General features: G+C 38.9%; 1 protein-coding gene across 1 annotated transcript in view; it reads right to left on the bottom strand.

The window, feature by feature from the left end:
• SLC34A2 (solute carrier family 34 member 2) overlaps window positions 1-9940 on the bottom strand; it is a 53127-nt gene extending 43187 nt beyond the window's left edge. The window contains exon 1 of the mRNA XM_086890149.1: window positions 9829-9940. The gene's annotated coding sequence lies outside the window, so the exon portion shown is untranslated. The remainder of the gene's footprint in view (window positions 1-9828) is intronic.
• Between the last annotated feature and the right edge of the window lie 6572 nt (window positions 9941-16512).

Genomic DNA, 16512 nt, shown 5'->3' with positions numbered 1-16512 from the left:
GGAAGAGATTTACAGGTAGGAATCTCAAAGAGCTTGGGTAGTGATTTCCATGGTGAGCTCAGGGTGACATCTGTGCTTGGCTGAAGATTCCTAAAGAGAGCAGAGGAGATGGCAAATCAATCAGGGTGCACAAGGGACAGGGATAGGTCCAACTCAGATTGTAGAGCTGAAGAGAGAACATGAGCAGCTTGGGGAGAGGGAGGAAATGAAGAAATATTTGAGTCTGTGCCACCAAGTACACAGCTTTCTTCATCCCCTGGGATGCAATCCTGCACTCAGGACCTTTTTCAGCCTTTCCCCATGTCCAAACTACAGTGCTACTTTCTATTTCAAAGCGGCACACTTTCTTTGAAGAGGAGTGCCTGCAGGAATGAGAGTTAATATCACGTTATTAACCACCTCCTAGCCCAGAAGCAGCTACAGTCTGCTACAACAAAGTTGTATCTTTTTGTACATCCCCTTCTGATCTCTGAGTCTGAGCAGTAGGGTTTAACCTAAATATAATGCTGTTGATTATACTAACACTCATTTTAGGAAACAAGAACACAGAGCTTGAGCAACTGTGAACAAGGAACATCAATGTTATCTAATAATTCATCAAACCTGGTTTAAGAAGCTGTAGAACTCATTAAGTGTATTTCAGCAGCTGGTTGGCCATGAGAGATAATTCTGGACAGTTGACTTTGCAAACTTTTTCACATTATTTCAAGTTTAGAAAAATATGAAATTAAAGTATAATTAATCAAATCTGATTACTAATTTCATTAGTGCAGTAACAAATACTGTTATCAAAGTAGGAAATCTCTTCTAAATCACTGTTTTTAACAAAGATGAAATGGAGCTCAGAAGAAGTCATCTGAAACTGGACAATTAGACATCCCTTCCACCTGTTTTGTACAGTTGTTTCAGTGAGCATAAACTATCAATCCCTCCTGTGACTGGTAAAAGTAATCTGTGTGCTTTTTGTTGATTGTCTCTCTGGTCTGGCCATTATCCCACCAGCATTTAGCTACAGGGTAAGAACATACAGCCAGTGTGGGGAGGACAGGGCAACACTGCAGTGATAACATGTTCTCAGATCAGTGCACACTAGAAATGAAGACTGACCCCATAGAATACAATGATTAGTTTCCTGAATTTAACAATCAGCTTCTCCAGCTATTCTCCAGCATTCCAATCACTCCTATTTGTGCTTTAGAGGGTGGGTATTATATAGAATTGTTTCACTTGCAGAAAAAACCCCCAACATTTCATTTGCATTTAGGAAAGAAAAATTAGTAATAATTTAAGACTACAAAATTATAATCTGAGGACCCAATTTTCCTGTTATTTTTGGGATATACAACTTACATCTGCTAAGTAAATAGAAACAGTGCTCACAAAAAACAATTTGGTTTTTTGGACGTGAATAAGTATATTTTTACTACACAGATGCTTGCATACACATGCACAAGTATTCTTTGGAAAAGACTGCTTGATATCTGCATGTTCAGATTGTTATATTTCAGGAAAGACAAAACCAAACTAAACAGCAACCATAAAAAAAATCATTTCCTCACTAACCTCTACTGATACATTTTTTTGCCAAAACCAGATGAGGATAATGCAGACCCCTCAAAGTAAAGCTCCTTTTTGCCTCCCTTACCTGAGAGTATTCAGACATAGCCCATTAGCTCGAGCTGGGAACACAAGTTTTATAGCCCAATGTGCCAGCCAGATGTGGGCCAAGTTCTGAAATTTTGCAGGGAAAGTTGGAGGAGGAGAGAATGTTGGGTCCTGTCTTCTCCCTCCATCAATTTTACAATCAGCATTAGAATTGCAATTTCTATTTAGTACCACTTTCTCAGTACAAATAGCATTAATATTGATAAAGATGCTTAGCAATTATTTCTATGTCAGCTTTCAGAGTTCCCTTACTGTGTTTATAATTAACATCTTAAAGATAAGATGAAGAAGTTGCTAGTTTTGCTTTGGAAGAATGAAGAAACTCGCTAGAAGACTCTGTCTCTCTCTGCTTTATGATTGTTAAATAGGGCCTACACCTTACTGTCATATTGAATCACCTGAAAACTGAATCCTGACCTCATATACAGGATATTACTGGACTTAGCTTTACTTCTGAGGTCTTTGTTTAACAGCAACAGTTCTGATATCCTTGACATATGCCTTCATCCTATCATCATTTGTTCATATCACAATAGTTACAGGTTCAAAATATTAGCAAAATTACGTGTGATTTTTTTTTCATGTTTAACCATCTTCCTGTGATGAAGTTTTTGAGCCTTTACTTATTTATGGTAGGTAGGAGCTTGCCATCATCTCTCCTACACACTTGTAGCTCCTTCTCCCTCTCTAGCACCAGAGCTGCTGACATCACATCACTGGTATGAAGACCACCATGAGGGACTGGCACAGGCACAGGACTCCAGACTAAGCTTTTGCTTGGGCTGTCAGTTCGACTGTTGCTAAAATAGCCTGTTACAGAATGGGGAACCAAGGCCATGACTTTGTGTTTTGGGTCTGCTCTATATTTAACAGCACTGCTTTTCAGGATGCACTTGCACCTGCACTTAGATTGCAATTCAAAATCAGACTTAAAGAACATTGTTAGCTTCAATCATGAATTCGATTTTGGATCAACAGTGGTTAGCAGCTCTGGAAAATACCCTCCTGGAATAAATAATTCATAAACCTTGTGGTGTTTGGGACTCAATATACAAAAAGTACACAGATTACATTTACCAGTCAAAGGAGGGACTGATAGTTTATGCTCACTGAAACAACTGTACAAAACAGGTGGAAGAGATGCAAGTGCTTCACCAACTGGTCTGCCAAAGATTTTGGTTTTACCTCTATAAAATGAACTAATTTTGGACTGCTTTTTCAACACAGGTAACATTATTTTCTTGCACAAGCTGTGTTTCTGCTCATACTCCTACTTTTTAATTCATGTCTGCACTTCAGGGGTGTTGCAGAGCTCAAGAACTTAAATATTAGCAGCTACATATTCTGAGGAAGCATCAGGAACTGAGGATACATTATGCATCTTACTCTCTCCAGCCTCCTTTGGAGAATGATCATCCTCCACCTCTTCCTCTGGGACCACTTAAAGAAGATGAATCAACTCATAACTTGACACGCCTGATTATTACATGCTGCTAATATTCAAGGATGCTGCCAGATAAAGAAGAGGGTGTAGCCTTCATTCAAACATGCTTTCCTGATCTCAAATCAAAGGCCTTCCTTTAATTAGTCATCTAATTAATTTAGGTCCAAATGAGGCTTGAGAGGAAAAAGCAAATCCAGGTGAGGCATCATAAATGTGCAATTAAAAGTTGTTCACTCATAATTATTAGATATTTTCAAAGCAAGCCTTATAATAAGGCTGAGATCCCCTATTGTTTCTATCAGGAAAGAAAGAAAAAGCTTCTCTAATCATCTTATTTTTAAATTAATTTGTATAGAATTCAGCTAAATTAATAAATACAGTAACCTAAAAAGTTTAGAAAGCAATTAAGAGAGATTTTGAAAGTATTTTAAATGGTTAAAGTTATTACAGTGATGGGTAATCAAATTCTTCGCTTTGAAACAGTTCTAGCAATTCTCTAGTATTTCCTGGTTTCCTGATTATTGAAAGGCTGCTTGTATTTTTAATTTAGGAACTTCTAACAGAGAGAATAATTAATCCACCCAAAAGATCATATTTCAGCAGAGATTTGTACTGGATGGGTTTCAGAAGTAAGTTCAATAGTCAGCTGTATTCAGGTACCAAGTGATGAGGGTTTAACCAATATTTAGTTTCTTATGCAAGTTTCTCCTTTGCTTTGGTCCAAACTCTCTTTCAGCACATGCTGTCCACTAATCTTGGTAGAAAGGACGGCAGAATGAGTGCAGCATTATTTTCCCAGTCTTTCTTTTTCGGAGACAGTAAAGAGATTCAGCCAAAGGGTGCTTTATTATTCCAGCTACAGCAGCAAAAGCTGAATGAGCTGCAGCATAGTAGGGTTTCTGCAACAGGAAAACTGGCTCACCTCTCTTCCTGTTACCTGTCTAATGCTCATCTCCGAGGCAGCTCTGCTCACAAAGAATATAGAAATACAGCAAAGACTGAAAAACAGTGGCCTTCTTGCCATGGCTTAGAAGGTAAATCCCTGTGCAAGTGAAAGACAGGAAAGGAGTATGGTCTGTGTTCCCATCTCTGTTCTCATTTCTGGACCCCCACAGGTCTGGGCTAGCACACAGCACACTACTTCAGGTTCTTTCAGGCTTCTTCTGAAAAGCACCTTGAGACAGCAACAAGACAGCTGAACCCAAACCTGATGTTAATGAAACATTCACAAAAATTACACTATTTCACCTGAATAATTTTATCAGTAAAGTCAGTCTCCCCTCTTGATCCAGGGAAATCAGACAAGTCCCACTTTCAGTCAGAGTTATTATTTTGTGGAGTAGCAGATTATAATATTCTCAGGTCATGAGCCAGAAGTAAGTCACTAATCTTTTTCAAAGCAAAAGCTAAATGGTTTTATAGAGAGAGGCAATATTTTGATGCTTTTCAACCAATCTGTTGCTGCAACAAACTTTTGAAGACTGAAGAAGTATTTCTGTTTCTTAATGAAGCCTGGAGGTTTTTCAAGCTAGATCTGTTGATCTGATAGAATATAATGATCTCTTTCTATAAATACTGCCTTTCATAACACCACCAACATATCAAAACTACCTCTACAACAAATGAACAGGTTTGATACTAAGGAATCATTTTAGGTTCAATTCTGAGGAAAACATTAAACCTGGATTTCTGAAGTGCCAATAATACAGACAAGGCATTTCAGATTGCACAAAGACAGTGCAAATTTTAATAGGCCAAATTAAGTTCTTACTGAGCAAAGTACATTTCCCCAAAGCACTTTGAAGATGAACTCCAAATGGTCAAAGTATGGGGCAAGATTCCTGACACTGGCTGACCTGCACAGCCTTGTATCAGAATATTCCCTAACATGATGATTAGGACAATAGAGAAAGTGTAATGAGGCCTCTGGCAGGTCATTAAGTAGAAGACATTGCCACTGGAAGTGTGCACCTGATATAAAGAAAAACATTGCTTGAAGGCTCCAGGAATAAGTGTTTACTTAAGACAAACAGGAATTCAATAGCAGCTTTTACAGTTAGAGAACAATGAATCCCATAAATATTTTCCACTCAATTTAAAAACAAATCCACTTAATCTGTGTTCTCATTTTGTGCATTTGCTCTCTGTTCTCACTGTTGGAAACAATTTCAATAGGTGGAATATTCTTAGAAAATGACTTTTAAACAATTACTACAAAGAGATTGCTTCATATGTAGAGTAGGACATACACAGACTGAAGGCAGGCTGAACAGGCATGACCTAAATGAATAAAGGGGATAAAAAAGGAAAAGCCATTCTGTGTAGTCAACGTGTATAAGTAATAAGACTAATGGGTAAAGCTGTCTTCTTAAGATCCATACTCACTTCAGTCACATGCTCCACTAGCTCCTAGTCTCCCCAAAAGTACAGGAAACCCACTTCAGAGAGTCTCTGAAGTCAGACTTCATAATATAATTCCTCTTTTCCCCACCTCTCCTGTTTAAAGATAGATAATGGATCTCCGGCTTCTTCTTAAACAATTTCAGTTACTCAAAGAGAAAAATGCTTCTTTCTTCTCCAGTTGGGCTCTAACACTCTTAACCATCCCAGATCTAACCACTCCTAGCTGGGTCTAATGACAGGAGGACCAGCCAAGAAGGCATGGTAATATTCCTATGGTGTCACATCAGAAGTATGGAAATGGGAAAGCACAGATTTAATCAGAAATCTTAAGTCATAGACATTGTTTTCATCTGAAACAGAAAAAACAAAGGAAAAATAAACAGCATTGAAAACCTTCTATGGTTTCTGCCCCTTGGTACAGAGTTAAAGTTGGGCTTTGAAAAAGCAATGAATAAGTCAAGGGCCTGGACCTTTAAAATAATTACAGTGCTTTATGTACTAAAATGTGCAAATTATCCAGCAGTCAGGAAGTAGTCACCAAACTTCTGAGGCCTTCAGCCCACACATACCCTCTTTTTCCCTTTTTGTATTTTGTCCATTTCTCCTTGTTTTCTGAATATGAGGTAGCTGCTGTTCCAATGGGGCTCTCAAGTATCTAGGGATTCTTGACACATGGCCACGCTGCATTTATAGGCCAGCCTTAAAATGTGTGCACAGTCACTGCAAGCAGGTTGAGGACCATCAAATTTTTTATCCAGAGACAGTAAACATCAAGCCTCTCACCAATCTGTTGTGAGGATGCATCAGGTCTATATTTCAGATGTGCACATACAAACAGCAGCTTACAACCAGATGCTTCAGTCCCATTCTCAGGAAACTTTTTCTGACTGAAGCTCAGATTTTCTGAGGTACTTTCCTGGTGTGCAGAACCTTGCACAGTCACATGAACCATCTAGTTGGTCCTGGATGGTTTTTTTCTGCACAGAATCTCACTGTGCTCATCACAATTATATTAAAAAAGAAGGTTCCGGTTGTTCTTTCACCAAAACCAATTCTATTTGATAGAAAGATATGAAGACATGACTACTGAATGAGTTGCTGTGAGCTGAGGCAGGGTGTGGATTTACAGCACACACCCAGCATTTCACAGAAGCTGCCCTTGAGCGTGCCCTCCTCACCCGGTGCTCTCACTGCAGGGTGGCTCCTGCACCAGGGCTGCGAGTCCTGTGGGCAGGCACTCAGCAGCTTATTCCTATAAATCCAGAACTTACACCGTTATACCACATCTTCTTTGTGGGTCCATGTCTGTATCCATCCATCCATCCATCCATCCAGGCTTTTAAATGAACTCAGGCCTCTAGCTTAGCTGATAAATATTTAATGGATTGACACAAGGCAAGATTATGTCGAGTCACTGCTTATATCACAAGGATGACTGTATAGATCTTCTTTAGTAATTAAGTGATACAGTACAGGACTTTTAAAGCACAGCCCCATCTGCCCACGTGAAACTTTTGAGCTCAGCTAATGGTGGCCTTATTAGCATGTAGAAACAATGTTGGGAGTAACCAATAAGGTGTGCTTTGTTTTAATTCACTTTTTTCAAGTAGATAAAAAACTTCAGGTAGATTTTTTTTTTTCAAAGGCATTACATACTTGGCACTGCATTAGCATTATCGGCATTTGCTTACAACAGTTTGAAAATAAACCTTTCATTATGTCCAGACACGATTTACAGATATAGTCCTTCAAACAGGAACCCTGTGCTAATTTTAAGACAAATCATTTCTTATACCCATATCTGATTTACAGTTAGTTTTGTTCAAATAAAAATGTATGACGCAGATTTCCACTTGCATTCTGCCAGGTACTTCTATTTTTAGATGCAGGTCAGCTTTATACTGTGCCTACAACTCCAATGCAATAAATGGTGCACCTTAGCAAGCTTATCTAACATTCTGTTAGATAAAAAAAAATCTGCAAAATTGCTGACACAATTGTATCAACATTGATAAGAACAGCAAGGTGTTTGGACCTCCTACTCGCTGGAAGTCTGCAAAAGGAAATTACTAGGGTTTTTTTCTTTTATTTCTTTCTCCTTTTTTTAATTGTAATTTTGAATGTGGAAAAAGCCAGAAAACACAAGTAGCTCTCTGGCTACACTCCACACTGGAACCACACTGCTCTGACACAAAATGTCCTCTTGAATCTTTCAAGCTGGGGCTGCTCCAGAATTCTTCACTGGCTCACACTGCCAAGGCACAAGATCTCATCTCATCAGTTTTGCCCAACATTGTCTCCACCTGTCTCTCCCATTTCCTCTCACACTCACCTCCCAATCTCCATGCTCTGCCCAAATTACTGATGACTGGCCCTTTTGGATTTTTTATCCACTCCCAAATGTGAACTTTCTTACATCCCACCCACACTAAGAGAAACAAACTCTTAGTCAAATATTTACCCTTCATCAAGGGCACTCAGAAAACTTCTGTTCTGAAAAACACTCCACTGTTAAAAATTATGGGAATATGTAGAAAACAGGAAGTGATAGGTACCTTACTTTGTGTCTGATCCTTTGTCTGGCACATGTTTGGTTACACACAAACAATACAGATAAATACTTTGTTAGCTAAAGGAAAAGCAAAAACTTTCACCACATTCTTTTTCCCAAGCGACAAAACTGGGGTTTGATTTTCAATAAAAGAGAAAGCTTGATACATATTTGATACATACATGTTTCTTTTCACTTTCCTTCCCTTTCAAAATATCAAATCAAACAGAAATTCCTTGATTAAAATAACAGCTTTTTCTATTTATCTCGTCTTTGGCCTGTAGGTTATATTTTTTGAAAAAATGACAGCTTCAAAGACATGGGTGCATAATTAGAGGAATGTGCATTTACTACTCCTCTTGAAACTAGGAAACAATCCAAAGTGTGTAAGCATGGACAAAAAGGACTTAATTTACTAATTCCAGTCTCCATAAGGCCCCTGCAGCACAAGTGATGATCGTGCATCTCCAACGTGTGTTTCAGGAATCTGTAACATTCCTTGCCGCAAGCTTCTGGGAAAGAATCAACTTTTTCTGGTAAGAAGTTCTTCTTCTATTAGCTAAATGATTCTGAGTTATTTGAAACTATAAATATTTGTTCAAATGTTTATACGGCTGAGAAATATTAGGCAAATTCCATCCAAACAATGAAGCAACTTCCAGCAATGTGTAACAAAAATAGTGCCTCCCTTACATTTTTACTTCAGTAAATGTCTAAAAGTGATCCCATAATCAGGAATCACAAGGAGAAATGAAAGACACTGGGAGGATGGCAACATTTGGAACAAAAACTCTTTTACCATAATGTAGATAACATAAGTGTAGGAAGATAGACTGAACTCAGTTTCATTTCTCAGGTATGTTTTCACTTATCTATTCTTCTCAAACCTTCCAAATTTTTTCTTGCTTTAGAAAAACAAAGCTGTTTTTAGAGAACTTCTGAATTCTGGATAAATAGTTTTAAATAACACTTGGAAAGCCTACTAGAATGAAAATGCTTTTTTGTCCCCCACTGCTTAGTCTAACTGGCACTATCAAATATTTCCCATTTTATTGAAAGCACCTTCCTAAACTGAGAAAACAAGAACATGCAAATGATTATATTTAAAGTAAGCCACAATTCTGATCTAATAGACTGCTCTTTGAAAACAAAAATGCAGCCTTGGTCACATTAACAGCCAGCTCTTTCAAAATCACCTATTGTAGAACTGCAAGGATTTAAAATTAAACATCAGATTAAGAGCTTTGGCAATGATGCAATTATATAAGCATGTCCCTACTATTACATGTGCATTAGAGAACATGAATATGTAGTACACAGAAAAAAATCAGAACTGAGTTTTGCCTCTAACCAAAAGTTTAAGTTAACTAAGGAACCTATTAGATTTTAAAAAATACTGTATAGTTAGTTTTGTCATATACTACTTTCTCAATTTTTTACAGAATTAGTGAACAAAGTTGAAAGAAGAATGTTACTCATGCAGCTTACAAAACATCTGCAAAAATATTTTTTTTTATGTCAGTCAGTGCCTGAAATTTTTGCTGGCTACCTATGAATAACACATTCCCTCACACCTCAAAACAGACCCCTGACTATCATGAAGCTACAGCACCTTACATCAGCCCCACATTTTACATGGGCTTTTAAAAGTGTAGGAAGAGTCTGAGAATTTAAATGAAAAACAAACAAAAAAAATCACAGCCCATGATGTAATACATTAACAATCATGATGTGTGGTACTTGGAAATATTATTAAGTTCCTTACTGTGAGGGTGGTGAGGCGCTGGCACAGGGTTCCCAGAGAAGCTGTGGATGCCCCATCCCTGGCAGTGTTCAAGGCCAGGCTGGGTGGAGCTCTGAGAAACCTGGTCTGGTGGAGGGTGTCCCTGCTTATGACAGGGATTGGAACTAGATCATCTTTAAGGTTCCTTCCATAACCCAAGCCATTCTGTGATTCTGTGATTGCTGTAAATAACTATGAAGTTTGACATAGGACTAAATAAATTTAAGGTCTTATCACAGTGGAAGCCGTCTCCAAAGATTTGATAAACAGCTGCAATCCAGCATTCTGACTGCAGAAACCAGTACAGAATTTCCACTACTTGCTGCTTCCCTATGGGCAAGTTAGATGTTAGGATGTTAGAGAAGGCAAATTCTCACCTCATATTAGGGGCTGGTTTGAGCAGATTTTCACTTTGGAAAATCTGCCATATTAAGTCAGCAGTGGAAGAATAAAAGACAAGGAGTGCAATGTGTGGCAGGATCCATATCCTGACAGTTGTTTCTCATCCTGCAAAACTTACAATCATACTTTCTGACCTCACCCTGTTGCAGAGTGATGAGATTTTCCAATGTTGTTGAAGTGCTGACACATGAAGCTAGTAACTCAAAATGTACTTTGTGAAGAGATAGATAAAACACTCTTGGAAGATAGAGCTTCAGGAAACCACCTCAACAGGCACCACTTCCCAGTGCTGACATCTCAGAGACATGATACTGCACTGAAGCTTTAGTTTACTGCCTAGTCTGGCACCTTCTTGGGACTCTAAATTGAGCACAGACTAAATTGAGCAATTGTTTATTACTGCTTTTAGAGAAAAAGCAGCAGAAATGTTTTGGTGAGCAAAGATACCTGGAGCAGCTTATGCTGGATAGGAAGTTGTATAAGCAATACTAACTGCAAGAAATCAGCTAAGGAACGGCAAGAAAATTAATTCCAGAAGAGATGGTAACAAAAAAGAAGGCAGTAATGAAGGGCTTGGAAAAATAAAGTAGTTGCCAAAGCAAAGTAAAGAGTTTTCAGCAAGGACTCAGGGAAAAATGCTATCTCCTTAAAACAGCAGTGGTGTTCTGTGTCGCACCTAGAAATCTCTTGTTCAACTCCCTCAGTCCAGTCTTGGTTTATGAGATCACAGCAGTTTGCTATAAAATTCCCCTCAAATACCTTTTAAGGGTTGTTAAAGCTATCACACCTCCCTTATAGTACATTTGAAAATTAAGCCACTAAACTACCTGATAAAACATGTATGCTATAAATCCATAAAACTAGATCACAAAACTATAATGGCCAATAAAAAGTAATTTAGATTTAAAAAGAAACCAAACCAGAAAACAATGAATTACACACTAAAAACACCCCTCCCAGCCTCTGTCTTCCAACCTTCACAGAACACTTCCATAAAATTAAGTTGCTCTGGTCTAATGGAACGTGACCTTGCCCATGCAGGGGGTTGGAACTAGGAATATCCTTGAGGTGCCTTCCAACCCAACCATTCCATGAATCTATGATTCTGTACTTCAAGTATCCTATGATGTTCAAAACAACATGGCATCAAAATGTAAGAAAACATATTGTCAATAACTAGTAATACTCAAAACAGGGTATAAATTGGGATCTGGTTGAACACCCATCAAGCGCTGATTTTGCAAAAGTCAAGCTGATCAATTGGTCTGAATTTGCATGCATTCCTTGGAGTCCTTTGGAAGGGAAGCAAGAATAAAACCTTAATCCTTTCTTTGATGTAAAGTCAATAGCTTGTTTTAAAATTCTGTTACTTAAATACAAACTTTGGTTATCTCCCCTAGGCACAAAGTGTGCACAGAGTCCAGTCCAGTCTCACACTGTTGGAGGATCCCAGTCTGAGACAGAATTGAGAACACTGGAGACAGGTTTCTGTTAAAAGCATTTGCAGATGTGTGTAGGTAGGATATTTTGTTCACTAAGTTACCTGCAGCTTTTCACACAAACAAAATATTACACTCAGAAATAGCCTGAGGATATAAGAGCTCCCTTGTGAGTTTATCCTGTCACTAGCACAGTTTTGGAGCTGCAGGGAAGAGCACAGCTCTTCAACCCCAGACACTGCAAAGTCCCACCCATGAACCAGAACAGATGAACAGCAGAAACACTGAAGGATGCTGTTCAATTAAAACAGACTTCACCTTGCCCAACTTGAATATGACCTGGCAAGCCAGCAATGTCACTTCCAGCCAGATCTGACTGCACTCAGAACCTTTCTTCCCCTCTGGAATACTCCCTGTATCTACTTTGTGCAGTAGAAAGGGAAGGCAGCCACAACAAACTGAATTAGTGCCGCTGGTGTTTTACTGAAAGCTGGCTCACCAAAGATTGGACAATCCTACTCTAGGAAGTAAAATTCAACACAGACTACAAACTCAACACAGCAATAGCTGTGTTGAATGTGCTGCTGCCATGAGTACATGCATGTTAGTACATCTGAGAGGCATTATGGAATAAAAAGTAATGCAATCTCTAATGCAAGTTGAGAAACTGAAATAACAGATTGGGTTAATTACAAGACCTTAAATCTGAAAGACTCTAGTTGTGATACAGGAAAAGAAAAATATAGTCAATAAATATTGAGGGAAAATGGAAGGTGCAAATTTTACTTACTTTTTTGGGACACTCTTCCCTCCCTGCAGCCATAATTAACTGGGAGATACCTCCTTTGAAGTTCTGCCTTGGTTCACTTTGAGGCAACCTAATTCCAGCATGGCTAAAGAGATTTTGGCACAGCTTCACTTTAAGAGATAGCCTTTGTAATTAAGAGTTCCTGCTGGATTTGTTCTGCAAAGTATGTAATTGGCACTTTTGCCGATGCACTTCATTTCAACAAATTGTAAACATTTTTTCTTTCTTTTGTTTACTGCTCCTCTTTGAGTGTAAAGACATGCATATTACTCGTGTTAACGCTGTGAAGTGAATCAGATGAGCATGTTTACTGACATCTTCCAGTCTGCTTTTATTAGTAGCTCAGTATTAAGCTAGGAGAGAGGAGAGGAGGGAAGCAGTCTCCCTTCCAGAGGGAACTCCTTTGACCAGGACTTTAGAACCAAAGGCTGACCCTGATTGGCTTTGCTGGGTTGAGGACAGGGTGGCACAGGACTTTGGCTAGAGCTAAGATTGTGCCAATCAAACGTCAATATCCTCGACCATGACAGATAAGGCTGCTCCTTCACTCAATACTGAGCAATCAAGTTTCAGGTCAAGGAAATATCAGTAATCTACAAAGATAAAATGCACTGGAGAGACAGGAGTGGGGACAGAATGTCTCTTCATTCTCTTCTGCCTGCAATTTCTATGACGTCTCTGAAAGTCAAGCCAAACCCACTCTGTGTCACTCTTCCTGAGCAAGCCATCAGATCCCTCAATTTAAATTAAGCATAAAAATCCTTAATAGAGGCCACAGATAAATTAACATGCCCCTAAACCCTGGACTGGTATTTTAAGTCTTCCAGAATCATAGAATCATCAAATGGTCTGGGTTGGAAGGAACTTTAAGGATCATCTAATTCCAACACCCCTACCATGGTCAGAGATGCCATTTCCTCAATGAGGTTGCCAGGGCACCATCCAACTTGGTCTTGAACAGTTTGTGGAAGAAGGCATCAGATACATTGCTAAAAATACTTGCATCTAGCTTTTTCTCCCCACCTTCCCTTAATATTCTCTTTAGACTGGGTCCATCCTTTCAAATGTTAAAAGGCACTGGCTCTATCTCTTTGCCCTTATTTCCTACATAATCAACAGCAGCAACATAGCAAGCCATAAATTCAGGCAGTGAAAGGGCAGTTTCATTTTAATTTAGAACCAATCTCATTCACTCACACCCTCACATCCACATACTCATAAGCACCTGAATGTGCATGCCCAGATAATTTGCACAAAATTCAGGTGGTAGACTCCTGAATCCAGGTCTGCTCAGGACTCCTTGTGACAACAGAGAAAAAGGGATACCAGCTATAATGTCAGCAAGAACAGGCTCACTCTAGGAGGCAGGGCTCCTGGGGGCAACTGTGAATTAAACCTGATAGGTTTAATTCAGAATTAAACCTGATAGGATTCTTCACTTTATCCTGCAAGTTAAGTATGAGAACTGCGTAAAAGCAGGAGCAAGCGTGATTACATAATTGCAGAGCTGGGACACTGCCAGCTGGGAACAGAAGCCATAATATCTCTGTGGGCAGAATGCCAAACACCATGGGACACTTACATCTCATTGCAACTTCCTTCAACCCTGGGCTTTGCTGGCACCAATGGTATACAGCTGCTGATTTCCTCACAGCAACATTACTTAATCTAAAGGAATAGTTAAATGCATTTTATTCACTTACAAGTGGCATTTCTTCTCTTCAGCTTACAGAGGTTGTATGTAATTTTGGCTTTTTTCTTGGAACTCCTTAACAGGACATTCTCCCTAGAGATCCCTATGTCATTTTGCCTCTCTCTTGTTCCTCCTACTGCTTTATAATGTGATCCATGATGAATTATTTATTCCCTTCCCCAATATGGGCTTCTTAGATAGCTACCATTGCTCTATGGCACAAACTACGACATGTCTTCCCCTAAACCAGCTTGTGAAGCAAGAAATTGAGAGCCAGATTATAGCCAAAACTCTAAAGGCAACAGCTAGTTCCAGGTAGCATGAGGGATCTCGGATGTTACTGCTGCAGCAGGTAACAAGACACATGAACGAATTATGACTACAGATATTAAATACAGGCCACTTACTAAGGAATTTCTGTGCTTACAGAGATGGATTTCCCATTTTGTCAAGGTTTACAAAGGGGGTTTAAGGCATTTTTTTGGTAGGTTTTTTAAGTCAAGGAGCATTAGGACCAGCTGTAGTTTTTGTCACAAAACTACACATCCCTTGTCCCCTCTGCAAACATAAATGCATAATAAAGCAAGCTTTTGTTCACTATTGCTCTACAACCATCTCCTGTCTTTTTGAAGGAAGGTGCAAATGTGCCTCAAAATCCATTAAGTGGGAGCCAATGGTATCACAGCATGTCCAGGCTGGGGAGCACAACAGCACCAGCTGGTGAGGGACCAAAGCACACACTTGGCAATGGGGCAAACTTTGAAGAGATCAGGCAGAACAGGTAGGGGCAAAAGGTCTGGAAAAGCGATTACACAGGTAAAGAGCAGAAAATAAATGTTGTGTTAAGATCTTTTTTAAAAAAAATAGTAACGCCAAATGCAAAACAGATATTTATAAAGAGGCAGCAGTAAATGTTTCTTAGAGACCTAAAGATTTGTATTAGAGTGAATTGTGTGCATGCTTGCTGAGAGTATAATTTTCTTGGTCTACAAAATTATCAGTAAATTATGACAAGTCCCCACAGAAAAAGGTTGACTGAGCCCTCAGTTAGCATAAGAGAGATCAAAATGGTGAGAAACCACCACACTCAGACACCACCAAAATCCTAAAATACTTCTAGAACAAATACTTATCACCCTTTTGAAAACAGGTGCATAAACACATTACTGACATATTTATTATTATAGAAATCTGGCAGCAAATCAAATTTTAAAAAAGCTTGTCAGGAGGAACCAGCAATGCACTCAGAAGCACTGACCACTTGTGTGCCACTGGTGTGTCTGTACTGTGTCACTGTGCAATGTACAATGTGCTCATGGCCTTATCCAAGCCTGACACAAAGCTCCCACTGACTCAAGTTTATCCAAGACTGCATCAGAAAGGTGCACAGAATAACCTGAGGGAGATGTCTCAAAGACATGCCCCTGTGACATGGGACACACCTACTACTAACACAAATTTAGGAACTACCGGGGCAGGATAGATCCAATTTTCATATGCTCATGGATTAAAACTACATAGCACAAAACACAGCAGAACATTACCTTTAAGACCTTGATGTGACAACTCTGAGTTAGATCAGAAGCAAAAATTTCCTAGAAGAACACAAGGCCAGGTTTAAGCTGAGTGGGCTCTGTTGTAACAGCAATTTCTTAATAAGAGTTATCTTCTCCACATAGAAAATCACAGCATTTCTGGATAGGCATTTCTGCCCCTCCTGTCCTACAGCTTCAGTGTGCCTTGAAACATGACCATCTGCTGGATGAGAATGATGAACAGCAAGCAGCTTTCAAGGAGGTTGTTAGGAAAGGGAAAAAAAATCAGTCTCTTTCAAAACTGAAAGCTTGTTTTACCAGGGTCTCCCCCAAAGAGATCAAAACCTTCAGAAGTCCACTTCAAAAAAGTTACTTAAAAATAGTCTATTTCAAAACAAGAGGATAAGTTTCATATTCAAATTTTGCAATGCCAAATAGCAATTTCAAAAGATTTATTTTTAAAGCACAGAATGGAAACTTGGTCCTCTTCACAAATACAAGGTACACTCACTGTTCTGAAGGAAGATCATGCATTAAGCAGCATTGTTCATTCAAAGAGCAGAGTTTAAAGTCAGTTAAGAATGACAGCTAGTAGGGAAGAAAGTATTTTAGATTTCTAAACACTGTTTCTAGTTTATACTGCTTAGCACTACATCACGCCTACAGTAATATGTAAATTGCAAGTAACATGATTATGCTGAGGGCTATGCACAACCTCCAGTGATAAATCAGAGTGAAAAATTATACTCTCTTGAAATTTTTCATTACAAAAAATTCCAGATTGAGAAG

This window comes from Cyanistes caeruleus, chromosome 5, assembly GCF_971803275.1.
Source record: "Cyanistes caeruleus chromosome 5, bCyaCae1.hap1.1, whole genome shotgun sequence".
Taxonomy (NCBI): Eukaryota; Metazoa; Chordata; class Aves; order Passeriformes; family Paridae; genus Cyanistes; species Cyanistes caeruleus.
The sequence above is the reverse complement of the archived record's forward strand: the minus strand, read 5'-3'. Positions and strand labels throughout refer to the sequence as shown.